General features: G+C 43.6%; 1 pseudogene; it reads right to left on the reverse strand.

Annotated features, from left to right (window-relative positions):
* Nucleotides 1-2,253: 2,253 nt before the first annotated feature.
* LOC112080640 (uridine-cytidine kinase-like 1) overlaps nt 2,254-14,645 on the reverse strand; it is a 44,501-nt pseudogene continuing 32,109 nt past the window's right edge.

Raw genomic sequence — 14,645 nt, forward strand, 5'->3', positions numbered from 1 at the left:
GCTATTTATAGTTTGATGCATACAGCTTTATTCGTTTTTTTGTCTCAAAAGAACGTACTTGTAATGTGTTTAGGTAGGAGCATTAAAACAATACATTTGTATTATAACATTAATAAACATTAGTAGATGCTTATCAAAATATTAGTCATTTCTTACTGCTGCTGTCCCATGCATCATCTTGTTCTGGATCTGCTCCGATCCAGTTTGATCTTGTCTAGACCAGTCTGTTCTGGTCTAAACCAGTCTGATCTGGTCTAAACCAGTCTGGGCCAATCTAAGCACAGCAAAGACGTTGCTCGTTTTTCTGCTTCTCTTCGCAGTACTGGGCCAATGTGAGACAGTGTTTCATGGGCTGACGAACCTGAGATTGAGTCTAAAGTCACCATTCTCAAGTTGGACAGTCCTGGAAAACACCGCTCCAGATACAGCCTTGGAGATGCATGGTGCAACTGGTCCAAACTAGGTCCAAACTGGGCTCTAGAAAACAGCCATGGTGGTGCATCTGATCCAGTTGTAATAGGGAGAAAATATGTTCTGTTAGTCTACATTTGAAACATTTTGAATTGCAGTAAGTCTTTGAGCTATTTAAATGAGACTTTTGATAGGCTTCTTCAGGTGTATACAGTCCTTCACGCCTTTCTGGAGCAAAACATCTACTGACAGACAGACCAACACACAGGCAGACATTACCATTGGTATATGTCTCTATTACGCAGAGACATTTTGTATTGGAGGAGAAAGGAGAGGTTGGAAGAGAGGCCCTGGGTCAAAACCACTCAGAGAACAAATTAAAGTCTTGTCTGTTCAAGCCTAATGCACTCACTGGCTCTCACAACAACACAAACACAAGTCACCGAACCCTGGCCTGACCATGATAGGAGCACGGTGCAAGTTACATCTGTGTTTTATTAATACACACTTACATAGCCTACACACACCTTCATGAACACACAAACCACAGAAACAACACAGTAGTAGATTCTTACCTAAACATTAGTACATTTTTACTGCTGCTTTCCCATGCACCATCTTGTTCTGGATCTGCTCTGATCCAGTCTGATCTGGTCTAGACCAGTCTGATCCAGTCTGATCTGGTCTAGACCAGTCTGATCTAGTCTGGACCAGTCTGATCTGGTCTGATCCAGTCTGATCTGGTCTAGACCAGTCTGGGCCGGTCTAAGCACAGTAAAGACGTTGCTAGTTTTTCTGCTTTTCTTCGCAGTACTGGGCCAATGTGAGACAGTGTTTCATGGGCTGACGAACCTGAGATTGAGGACAAATTAAAGTCTTGTCTGTTCAAGAAGAAAAACACAAACATAGCCTACACACACTTTCATGAACACACAAAACACAGAAACAGAAAATACTCTATCCTCTTTGTCATTCTGGCTCTTTCCACCTTTCAAACTATTGAGAAATATCTAGGTGTATCAATCATTTACTTTCTGGGATGCATCAGATTACTGAACACCGTCTCACAGACTCAGACTCTCACCGCACCACTTTAGCATTACTGAACACCGTCTCACAGATTCAGACTCTCACCGCACCACTTTAGCATTAGCCACCCAGATACAAACACCCTGCCAGCTAACACATTAACCAAACTAACAACAATCACACAAGTCAGTCTGTTTGTTTCCCCCTCGTGCGTTCCCTTTTATAGCAAAAGGAGAAACAAGGTAAGAGTGCCAAGTCAAGCCTGTAAGACGGCTTTGAGACTCCCCACTCCCCTACTTACCCACGTGGCTCCTGGATCCCGACAGCTACCTCATAAAACCATCTACAGACTTCACTAGTAGTCACTATGCCTTACTCATCTCATAAATGTTTCATTCGCTTACTGTCCTGTCGTTTGAACTCTTGTCACAGCAAAAATCTGCACCTCCAAAGGGCAATGGTAAGCCTATACTTTGAGTGTGAAATAAACCAGCAGGTTCACGTTTGAATGCAAAGGCTAGAATGAGACCAACAGGTTACAGTTGAAGACTGGAGACTAGATTCACAGGGTAGCTAGGAGGTCTTATAGCTACCCTGCTACTGCATTTGTGACCTCATCAGGCTCCTGCACTGCCAGTGGGGACACAAAGCACCCGCCAAACACACACACAGACAAACACACACACACACACCTCTTTCCTGTTTGTGACTGGTGCTGGTTGTGATACATTTTCCATTACATCTCAATAGATGCTGTATGTTAATAACCTATAATCTACACAAATAAATCATTACACAATGACATATTTCAGCTATAGTACTTGTATGTATATGGTTTATTTTATTGTGGTCTGCAGAATCATGAAACCATTATGTGACAAMGTTTTAAAAGCTCAGATCAAGCTTAAATTCAATTTAATTTCCATAAATCAATTTCAATGTAGACTAAAATTCAAAACCCATTCTATTTCAAACCCTCCAAAAACGGAATGATGTAGGCTAATTATAAGCCTATGCTACCTTTAAAATTCCCAAATGTAATAACCTGATCAGAAATAAAAGCGAATTTCATAAAGCTCTTAAATCTGTTCTAGAAATAATATTAACCTACACAATGTTGCGCCATTTGTCAGACAGCCCTACCTTGCAACCCTGGTGTGGGAGTTTTACCTCTGCAGCAGACAGGTGTCTTGGTGACTGTCCTCACAACCATGATCCATCATTCCAGTGCACCACGGCAGCGTTCATTAGAACTGTAGGCCTATTCTGAATTGTAAAACTTTTTTGTTTTATAGCCCATTAGCCTACCGGTTAAGTCAGTGTCATCCTATATTTACCCCACCGCCTTCTTGGTGTCAGCGGTGGGGTAGTGATGAAAGTGATGGAAGATATCAAGGTTAGTTTCCATGAGAAGAGGACAACCACCATATCCTTCCTGYATATTTTCTCCGTCTCTCTCGTCTCTATGTTGCAGACAAAGCACAAATTAAATGTAGGTCTARGTGTTGTAGCCTACGCCGATATCACTAGGAAACATTAAGCATGACAACAACATTGTAAGGCCTCATTATGATAGGCAGCATAGGCCCAGAATCATTCCCAGACAGAGGACCCTTCATGAATAAAGTGCTGATGTTTAAGGGCAATGAAAACGGTCAAGGCTAACCGAACTGCGGGGCATGGGTGGAGGAGCCACTCACAGGTAGACTAGCAGGTAGATCAGGATGTGGGAGTATATTTAGGCCTTGCAGTGAAAAGAGGACTAAGTGTTAACATTTTGCAAGACTGTGGTTTGGTCAGTAGCTACAAAGCAGAGAAGAGGGGAAACCAGAGAGTTAAAAAGTTACGCCTACACAATTTTCCGGTAAAGTGTTCCTTGAAAGAAAGCACTTTCTATGAGCAGAGAGAATGAACAATATGGCTGTGTATTTTTTGGATTGCATTCTGAAAGGTTAATTAAGCTCTGAGAAAGAAAGAAAAAAAGTGTGTTTTGCAATTAGCTCTTATTGAATGTTGTAATCCACAGTTAAAAATATGAAGGTTTGGACCCTCAAAACACACAATTCAAACAACCAAAAATAGAACATTTTACAAACAAACATTCACATTACAAAAATTACTACATTTTCTATTACAGCTGCATTGGCATAAAACTCAAATAGAAATATACAAAAACTGCATGTATATAATGTATATATTAATTGTCCTTTGTTAATCTTTGACTCATTTTCTGTATCTGAGTGAAATTCAAGGTGCTCTAGTACTCCAGGGGTCTTCTTTGGTCCCCAGAATAAGGGGGTGTACGTAGCTGCCCAGTGGGGTGAAGAGCACATTCCTCAATCATCCTCCAAACGGCGCACCCCTGAATCATTCAAATAGGTCTGCCCATTGTCCCATCAGTAACTGGGCTCATCCATCTCCTCATCGCTCCATTCTGGGGGTGCATCCGTGCCAAAGTACCGGTCACCGAAATTTCCTTCACACAAGGGACAAAGAACAGTAGAGATCAGAGTTTGAAGCAGAGCATGGACACACTCTCACACTCTCACACACACACACACACACACACACACACACACACACACACACACACACACACACACAGAAACTGCCTTTCTCTCTCTTTTCTCACCTATGCCGGGTATGATGTGGAAGAGGTCGTTGACCTTCTTGTCGACGGCAGTGGTGATGATTTGGACCTGAGGGAAGGCGTAGGCCACAGAGTGAACCCCCATCTCAGCCATCAGCAGAGACACCAACAGGATCTTATCCTCCTGGACATCATGGTCCTACACAAGACACACAGACAGACACGGAGAGAGATGCATCATCAGATTCCATCAGAATCACCTACCAGTAGGACTCGTACGGCCATCATGCCAGCAGCATCAGTACACACGGTGCAGTCCATCAGAATCACCTACCAGTAGAACTCGTCGGCATATGCACAGCATCAGTACCAACGTGTGCAAGTCCATCAGAACACCTACATAGGATCGTACGGCCATCATGCCAGCAGCCTCAGTACACACGGTGCAGTCCATCAGAATCACCTACCAGTAGGACTCGTACGGCCATCATGGCTGCAGCCCCAGTAGACACGGTGCAGTCCATCAGAATCACCTACCAGTAGGACTCGTATGGCCATCATGGCAGCAGCCCCAGTAGACACGGTGCAGTCCATCAGAATCACATGGTCCTCACCGATGTCCTTAGGCAGACGCAGGTAATGCAGCTGAGAGAGAGGGAGGGACAGGGAGGAAAGAGGGGATGAAGGGAAGAATGAAAGACAGACAAAAAGGCTATAACTATGCCTCCAACTTTTCCCTGGTCAGGTCCTGCAGTCCTACTCAAAGCTTCAAGCATGTGTGTTTTCCAGATCCATACCTCTGGTTCTCCTGTGTCCTGGTTGGTCTGGATGAGGATCTTCCCGATGCGGACATCTTTACACACTGCCCGGAGAGCTGGCTCCATGGTCTCTCCCGCTCGCAGGATGGACACTCCAGTGATCTATGGAAAACCAGAAGAGAAACCAGGTTCATGGATTTATAACATACTGACTGACAACTGAGTACAGTACATTTAACAACAAGAACATGATAGCAGTAATACTATACTGTTCATCATGACAACACTGGCTGATAAATACACAGGACTGAGTTAACATCTAATAACAGATGAAATATGCTATTATATAAAGCTAATGTGAATCACACAGATATGAGTTTTCTGATCAGAGGGAACTAGACGGCTGAAATGGAGAGATAGCAACAAGTGAATAGGAAGGAGAAAGTGAGAAAGTGAGAGAGATGGATAGAAAAACAGGCAGGAAGAAAAAGAAAGCTCAACTCACCCTCTTCCCGTGGAAAGCCCTGCCTTCATAGTCCTCTCCCTGCGGTGTTTGAACTATATGGCTCTGTGGAAAGAGAGAGAGAGAGGAGGATGAACTTATGAGTACAGACCTCAAGACAACGAACCCATGGTGCGTGTTCAGTTGGCCACACTAAACAATCAATAAAACACTTCTTTACTCCAACAGCTCTAGCTGTAGTGGGTGGTACATACACAGTGTACTGTAGTGGGTGGTACATACACAGTGTACTGTAGTGGGTGGTACATACACAGTGTACTGTAGTGGGTGGTAACAGACGCGATACACAGTGTAACTGTAGTGGGTGGTACATACACAGTGTACTCGTAGTGGTGAGGTACATACACAGTGTACTGTAGTGGGTGTGTACATACACAGTGTACTGTAGTGGGTGGTACAATACCACAGTGTACTGTAGTGGGTGGTACATACCAGTGTTACTGTACGTGGGTGGTACATACACAGTGTACTGTAGCTGGGGGTACATACACAGTGTACTGTAGTGGGTGGTACATACACAGTGTTACTGTAGTGGGTGGTACATACCACAGTGTACTGTAGTGGGTGGTACACAATACACAGTGTACTGTAGTGGGGGGTACACTACACATGGTAACTTGTAAGTGGGTTGGTACATACACAGTGTGTTACTGTAGTGGGAGGTGTACTACACAGTGTACTGTTGTTGCTGTCGATTCAAGTGATATGTTGTGTTTGTGCGTCGCGGTATGTGTTGTGTCTTTTTCTGGTTTTATAGTGAGAAGTTCCACTGCGGTGGATTGACAGTTTCCATACTCCAGAGGCCAAACTCTCTCTTTTGCTCTCTCTCTTCTTCTTTTTCTTCTCTCTCGCACCAATCCTCGCAATCTTGACTCTCATGCTCTTTCCATCTCTTACTCTCTTTCCATCTTTCTTACCCCCCATTTTTCCATCCTCAATTCTTCTCCCTCCATCTTTTCATCTCTTTCTAAATGAAACTCCGTTCAAATATGCTCTTTGGGTATGAACGTTAAGGTACAGTAGAAAAAGAGCAGCCTTTCTATCTCTCTGTCTCTCTGTATACGTACGTCTGAGGGAAGAAAGGAAGCGCTCGTTCAATCAGCAGACGCATCAGTCTTCTTCGAGTAGAAGATGAACTCATCCCTTGCTTGTCTCTTTGTTCTGGGCAGAAGAAGTAAGGACGGGGTCGGGACCAGACAAATAAAAACACATCAGGGACACAGAAGCAAAAATAAAAGACACTCAGGACCAGACAAATAAAAACATCAGGGCCCACGACAATATCGACGCAAACACCAACAAGACACTCAGGGACCAGACAAATAAAAGACACTCATGGACCGACAATAAAAGACACTCAGGACAGACAATAAAAAGACACTCAGGGACCAGACAAATAAGCCACTCAGGGACCAGACAATAAAAAAGAGACACTCAGGGACCAGACACAAATAAAAGACACTCAGGGCAGACAAAAGGACAGATAAACAGACGTCAGGACCAGACAAATAAAAGACACTGATCAGGGACCAGACAAATAAAGACACTCAGGACCAGACAATAAAAAGACAGTCAGGGACCAGACAGATAAAAGACAGTCAGGACAGACAAATAAAACACTCAGGGACCAGACAAAAAAAAGACACTCAGGACCAGACAAATAAAAGACACTCAGGGACCAGACAATAAAAAAACGACCAATAAAAACACTCAGACCAGCACAATACAAAGACACTCAGGGACCAGACAAAATAAAGACAGCTCAGCGGCTTCAGAGATTAAAGACAGCCAGGCCGCAGACAAATAAAAGACACTCAGGGACGCCAGACCAAATAAAAGCACTCAGGCGACAATAAAGACACTCAGGGACAGACCAAAAAAAACCCGGAACGAAGATAAAACGTCCAGGGACCAGACAAATAAAGACACTCAGGGACCAGACACAAAAGAAACTCAACACAACAACTCAGGGACCAGACAAATAAAAGACAGTCAGGACAGACAGATAAAAACGTCAGGGACCAGACAATAAAATAGAGGACACAATCAAAGACCCCAGGACAGCAATAAAGGACCTCAGGGCAGACAAATAAAACACAATAAAAACACTCCAGGGACCAGACAGATAAAAGACCGTCTGGGATCAGATCAGATAAAAGACAGCCTCCAGAGCGTTCGACAGATAAGCAAGCTCAGGGACCAGACAAATAAAAGACAAGTCTGGAACGACAAATAAAAGACACTCAGAGACCAGAAAATAAAAAGACACTCAGGGACCAGACAAATAAAGACACTCAGGGACAGACAAATAAAAGACAACCTAAGAGACGAGACACAACTACAAGACACTCAGGGACCGCCATAACCGATCACAGACACTCAGGGACCAGACAGAAAAAGACACTCAGGGACCAGACACATAAACGACACACGTGTCGGATAAAGATAAAAGACAGTCAGGGCTCCAGACAATAAAGACAGTCAGGGAGACAGATAAAAGCAGCAGGCCATACAGAGAGACCAGTCAGGCAACAGATAAGACCGTCAGGGACCAGACAGATAATAGTCAGGAACCAGACAGATAAAATAGTCAGCCCAGACAGATAAGACAGTCAGGGACAGACAGATAAAAGAGTGTCAGGACCAGATAGTAAAAGACAATCACAGTCAGGGGCCATACAGGTGAAAGACAGTCCCAGCGGACGAACAGATGAAAGACAGTACGGGCCCAACAGATAGCACTCAGCGGCCAGACAGATAAAGACACTCAGGGACCAGCCAAATAAAACACTCAGGACCAGACTCAATAAAAGACAGTCTGGGATCAGCACGAAAGGAGTCAGTGACACGAAGATAAGACACTCGAGGACCCAACAGATAAAGACAGCCAGAGCTCCGAAAGAATACCAGCCAAGCGTCAGCGATACCAGACAGATAAAAGACAGTCAGGGACAGACAGATAAAAAGACAGTCAGCGGACCAGACAGATAAAAAATAGTCAGGAACCAGACAGATAAATAGTCAGGAAACCAGACAGATAAATAGTCAGGAAACCAGACAGATAAAAGACAGTCAGGACCAGACCAGTAAGCTCCGTCAGGGACCAGATAGACAAGAAGACAATCCGGTCAGGCACGACGTACGACAAGTAGGGACCAGACAGATAAAAGACAGTCGGGACCTCAACAGACGATAAAAGACAGTCAGCGGCAGACCAGATGAAGACAGTCAGGGACCAAGACAGATAACAATCAGGACAGGAAACCAGACACGCATAGAAGTCAGGATACGCAGACAGATAAAGACCAGTCAGGGACCAGAGACAGAAAAAAGAGACACACCGAGTTCAGGACCAGATAGATAAACAGCCAATCACACTCAGGGCCATACAGATGGGACAGTCAGGACCAGACAGAATGAAAGACAGTCAGGGACGCATCAGATTAAGACATCAGAACCGACGATGAAAAGACATCAGGGCCAACAGATGAGACAGTCAGGGCCAGACAAATAAAAATGACACATGGACCATGTAGTCGCACTCAACCTACATTTGTTGGACAGTTGCTACCAGGGGCTGCTACATGTATTGTTTATCGCTCCCTATCTCTTCTGGTTTATCTGATTCTAGATCAGTTCGTAGGTTTACTGAGTAGTGTGTAGTGCAGGTGGTTATTACTGCATCCCACTGCTAGATAGGTGTGGCATCCCTGATCCTGGGGCTGTGTTAGTACATACATGATAGTATAATTAGTGGGGTTCGTTCAATTCAGTTCAAGAGGTAGTTGTTAAACTAGTAGTAACAGTGGGGGTCTATTCTATCTAGTTTCTAGAGGTAACTATACTAGTGTATCGTGGGCCGCTCGTTCTCACAGTCCTCGTTCTAGGGTATGTTTATACTAGTAGTATACCCCGTGAGCTCGTTCTACATATCAGCGTCCACTATATTGTGGGTCTTCTAATAGTTCAGGGAATTATACTCAGTAGTAATATGGGCCCCAACCTGTTCTAACTCATTAGGTCTCTGCATCTTTATGCCATCCCCACCCCCGTGTCGTTATAGTTTAGTTTATCTAGTAGTTAATATGTGAGTCGTTCTCCATTAGTTTCTGAGGTTAGAATTACTACCAGCTCATATGTGGGTCTGTCTATCCAAATCTAGCTTTAGAGGTAGATATTCTGGTAGTTATATGTGGGTCGTTCTACATTGTCTCTAGAGGTAGTTTATACGTAATGTATAGTGGGTCGTTCTACTAACCTAGTTATAGACGTGTTATACTAGTAGTATAGTGGGCCGGTCGCTTCCATACACACCTTAGTTCAGAGGTAGTTTAACTAGTTAGTAATACTTGGGCTCACGTATGTTACAGTGGAGGTTATATACCTACATTGATTCCTTATGAGTTCTACGTTACGGTAAGTATGCTAATATATGTCGTGGCGCTATGCAAGACATGGCGCTGCAGAGGGTTGTGGGTTTCATTCCTCACGGGACCAGGATGAATATGTTTGAACTTCCAATTTGTAAGTCGCTCTGGATACGAGAGCGTCTGCTAAATGACTTAAATGTAAATGTTCTACATTAGTTCTAGAGGTAGTTTTACTAGTAGTATAGTGAGTCGTTCTAGCGGTAGTTATCAAGCAGTACGTACTAGTGGGTCGTTCTACATTGTTCTAGGGGTAGTTATAAATAATCAGAGTATATGTGGGCGTCGTTTAAACATTAGTGTCTAAGAGGTAGTTATACTAGTATATAGTGGTCGTTCTACATTAGATCTAGGGGTACAGTTATACTAGTAGTATAGTGGGTCGTCTACATTAAGTTTTAGGGGAGTTATAACTAGTAGTATACGTGGGTCGTTCTAACATTAGGGTTTAAGAGGTAGTTCATACTGTAGTATAGTGGGTCGTATACCATTAGTACTAGAGGTACAGTCGTTATAACTCTCTGGTCACCCCCAAAGCCAATTCCTCCTTTGGCCGCCTCTCCTTCCAGTTCTCTGCTGCCAATGACTGAAACGAACGACAAAAATCTCTGAAACTGGAAACACTTATCTCCCTCACTAGATTAAAGCACCAGCTGTCAGAGCAGCTCACAGATTACTGCACCTGTAYATAGCCCATCTATAATTTAGCCCAAACAACTACCTCTTCCCCTACTGTATTTATTTATTTTGTTACTTTGCACCCCATTATTTCTACTTTGCACATTCTTCCACTGCAAATCTACCATTCCAATGTTTTACTTGCTATATTGTATTTACCTCGCCACCATGGCCTTTTTTTGCCTTTACCTCCCTTATCTCGCCTCATTTGTATATAGATTTATTTTTTTACTGTATTATTGACTGTATGTTTGTTTTACTCCATGTGTAACTCTGTGTTGTTGTATGTGTCGAACTGCTTTGCTTTATCTTGGCCAGGTCGCAATTGTAAATGAGAACTTGTTCTCAACTTGCCTACCTGGTTAAATAAAGGTGAAATAAAATACAGTATCCAGTGTATATAGTATGCAGCGTGTATACAGTATGCAGCGTGTATACATTATGCAGTGTGTATACAGTATCCAGCGTGTATACAGTATGCAGTGTGTATACAGTATCCAGTGTATACAGTATCCAGTGTATACAGTATCCAGCGTGTATACCTTATTATGGTGTGCATTCCCCTGACCTGGGGCGTACTCTCCAGAACACTCAGGGTCTGGGGGAGGGGCTGGGCCTGGTGGGCAGAGGCTAGGGCCGCCCTGTAACCATAGCAACCAGGAAAAGAAAGGGCGGGTGGATGTAAGAGCACTGGAATAGGCGGTAGGGTGCATACATACAGTCACAGGCTTGAAACACACATACAAAATAAGCAGACACCAGCGCGCCCACGCACGCACCCACGCACACACACACACACACACACACACATCTTAAACAGTATTCATCACACTGGTGTTAATATTGATTAGTGGGTAGTAGAATTCTAAAAAACACACAATAAAAACACACTAGATTAAAATAGGCAGAGCAGATACAGGTCAGTTAACATCACTGAACCGATACTGTACTGTCTGCCTTAGTGGGATTATACAACAGCTTTAAGAGACAATCACAGAGAGCGTTTGACGTTTTTAGCTACTGTTCTGGTCTCAATGCAGTTAGATTCTACAGTGAGTGCTGAAAGACTAATTCATTCAACAACTAATTCCTTCAACATTGATCAATGTGCAATAAATGAACGTGAAACTAGTCAGGAAACGTTGGATCTAGTGTCCTCTGGTACTAATGGTGGTGTAAACACAGTGATTTGGTTCTGATTCATTTGAGACTCTCAACACGTAATCTGAGGAACATGAAGAAAGCCGTGTTCTCTTAATTGTTCTCTTTGTGTTGTCATAATCCCATGTGATTACACACATACAAACACAAACACACGTTCATTCTTCTATCCTTGTGGGGATCTAAAATGAATTTCCATTCAAAATCCTATTTCCCCTAACTCCTTCACACTAACCCTTATCCTTACCATAACCTTAACCCAAACCACTAACCCTAATTGTAACTCTAACCCTAAACCTCTAAACTTAAAATAGCCTTTGTCCTCATGGGGATGTGGAAAATGTCCCCACGAGAATGTTCATTGTTTTACTGTCCTTGTGGGGACTTTGGGGCATTTGAGGTCACCACAAGGATAAAATAACCAACCAACCCACACACACACCAACTCAAAGAAAGCCCAACTCCTCAATTCAGATCAACACAGGCTGATTAAAAAAACAACAACAATCAAACTAAGTTTTGGACTAGAATCTGACTTTAAAACATACAACACAATGAGTTCTGGGCTGAGTTCAGTACAAAGAAACTTAATGCAATATTCAACTACATGGAAACAGTGCTGAACAACCAGTTGAAAAACGGGGAGGGGTTGGGTTGTTGGTTKGGGAATGCTATCAGCATGGCCGCTGCCCTTTAAATACGTCACTTATTGCTTCAAGCCACATCCCACCACACCCACCAAACGGAGCACACGTCCCTCAAAGTCTGTTCAAGAACGTTGAAGAGCACTTTGGGGAAACATGTCGTTCAGTACAAGCCTAACGTAGCAAGCGCAACGTTACGCAACGCAGCAAATGTTTAAGCAAACTGAACAAACCCCTGGTCTTGCCAAAGATTAGAATTGAGGTCATGCAAGCCTTGAGTTGAGTGATATCACATTAAATCCCCACACTCTTGAGATACAAAGACCAAGCTGTGATACCATTTCACTCTCTAAAAACAAAACTCCTATGGGATACTGAACTTTAAAAGAAAGAAAATGCAAACACAGATAAATCATAAGCAAATCTGCTCACATATCCCAGCGCAGTTTCCTCTATGGAGAGAAGAGGGTTTGGACGAAACACAACGACACACACCGACAGAGACACACAATGACAGAGACACACAACGACGACAACAGAAAAGAGGAAGAAAATAAAAGAAACAGACAACATTCGGTAAATAAAGGGATGGATAAAGATATGATSATGTGATACAGTGATGTGTGTGACAGCTGAATCCACTGCAATCCTCACAATTCCTTAGACCAAGACAAATTGCCATACAAAGTTGCTAAATAATCTTTTTCATGAACTTACAAATAATAGTTCAACTCGGTTAGTCCACTCAGTAACAATGGTCACTACAATTCCGTCAGCGGTGGTGGCATTGTGTGTCGTGTGTACACGTGGGCTGCTCTCAGGCTGGCTTCAGCTGTCACACCTACACTGTGTCTCTGCAGTACAGAGGTAAAGCACAGAGGTACGACTCACAGCTCAAAGGCCCTGATACATCCTGTGTCTAAAGACAGACACCAAACACACTTCCTCTCTCTCTCGCTCTGATCTGCTGTGGCCGACATACTCAATGGAAAAACTCAGCTTTTAATAATAGGTATAGAAAACAGAGGTTTTAGATTGTGTGATAAGAACGGTCTTTCTCTATCTCACACTCTTCTTCTCTCTCTCTGGAGCTGAGAGGTCATTGAAAATGTCTCAGTAGATTATTTTTAGACACAGAATGCAGCGGGTGGTTGTGTGTGAGCCATCATGTATGTAAGGTAGAGGAAAAAGCAACATCCTCCAATCAACTGCCTGCTGCACATAGAAGCCTTAGAAACACAGAAGTGACGTGTGGCGTGTCTGTCAAAGGGCAGAGAGTCTCTCAAATCTCTGCTCACTCAAAGCTGTTTTTGTACCGCATGCTTTAACAGCGTATGTGGTGTCACACGCGGTGACATGCCAATTACTACTGCTACCTGTAATGGAAGACCCATTTCCCATCGATGCTGTTACATCCTTCACTGTACTGGATGAGTCATTGACAAGGTGGGCTTCTGGGGTTGATTCTGTGTAACAGCAGCAAGCAGTTGGAGAGTGAGGATGTTGGCTTCGTGGCTTCGATGTAGAAGTTGCCCGTAACCACATCTGGGAACAGATAAGGATATCTGACCCTGTATCAGGGATTTAGGGCAACTTCTACATACTCATGTTTTGTGCCCCCCTCTTCTTGCCCTCCATCTGGGAACTGGGGTGTGGGGGAGAGGGGTTCGGCGGTACAGTAAAGAGTTGTGCTACTCTACCTGACGCTGAGCTCACGCTGTGTGATGGAGGGATAGAGGGAGGAGTTGGAGGGATGGAGGAAGGAGTTGGAGGGATGGAGGGAGGAGTTGGAGGGATGGAGGAATGAGTTGGAGGGATAGAGGGAGGAGTTGGAGGGATAGAGGGAGGAGTTGGAGGGATAGAGGGAGGAGTTGGAGGGATGAAGGAGGAGTATGAGAGTCCGTGTGCAGGTGGGGCAAGGTCAATAGTACCGTGTCAAATAGGTAACACCACAATAACAACACATGCCTTCATTGGTAATGGGGGATGGAAGCGATTACACTTCAATTTGTTCAACTTTAGGCAATGAACTGAAATTCAATTTCAGGAACAGAAAACATTTATTTTAATTTGTGAACTGGAATTTCATTTCCGTCGCCTGAATTGATATAGAACTGACACACCAACCCTGCTAGCTATTAGTGCATGTACCACAAGTCACACAGCAAAACGCCCCTGGTCATGCTTTTAAATCTATACTTAATTTAGTATATTCTTCATTTTGTGTCATCTTTCTCAGGAAATCATGAAATGTAGAGCTATTACAGAAAATGCTTTCTTGTTCCACTAGAGGGGGAAATGGAGCTGGCATCAGTCTGGTTAGCTGGAAAGCTGTAGATCTGGTATCAGTCTGGTTAGCTGTAGATCTGGTATCAGTCTGGTTAGCTGTAGATCTGGTATCAGTCTGGTTAGCTGTAGATCTGG

Source organism: Salvelinus sp. IW2-2015, unplaced genomic scaffold, assembly GCF_002910315.2.
Source record: "Salvelinus sp. IW2-2015 unplaced genomic scaffold, ASM291031v2 Un_scaffold16395, whole genome shotgun sequence".
Lineage (NCBI taxonomy): Eukaryota > Metazoa > Chordata > Actinopteri > Salmoniformes > Salmonidae > Salvelinus > Salvelinus sp. IW2-2015.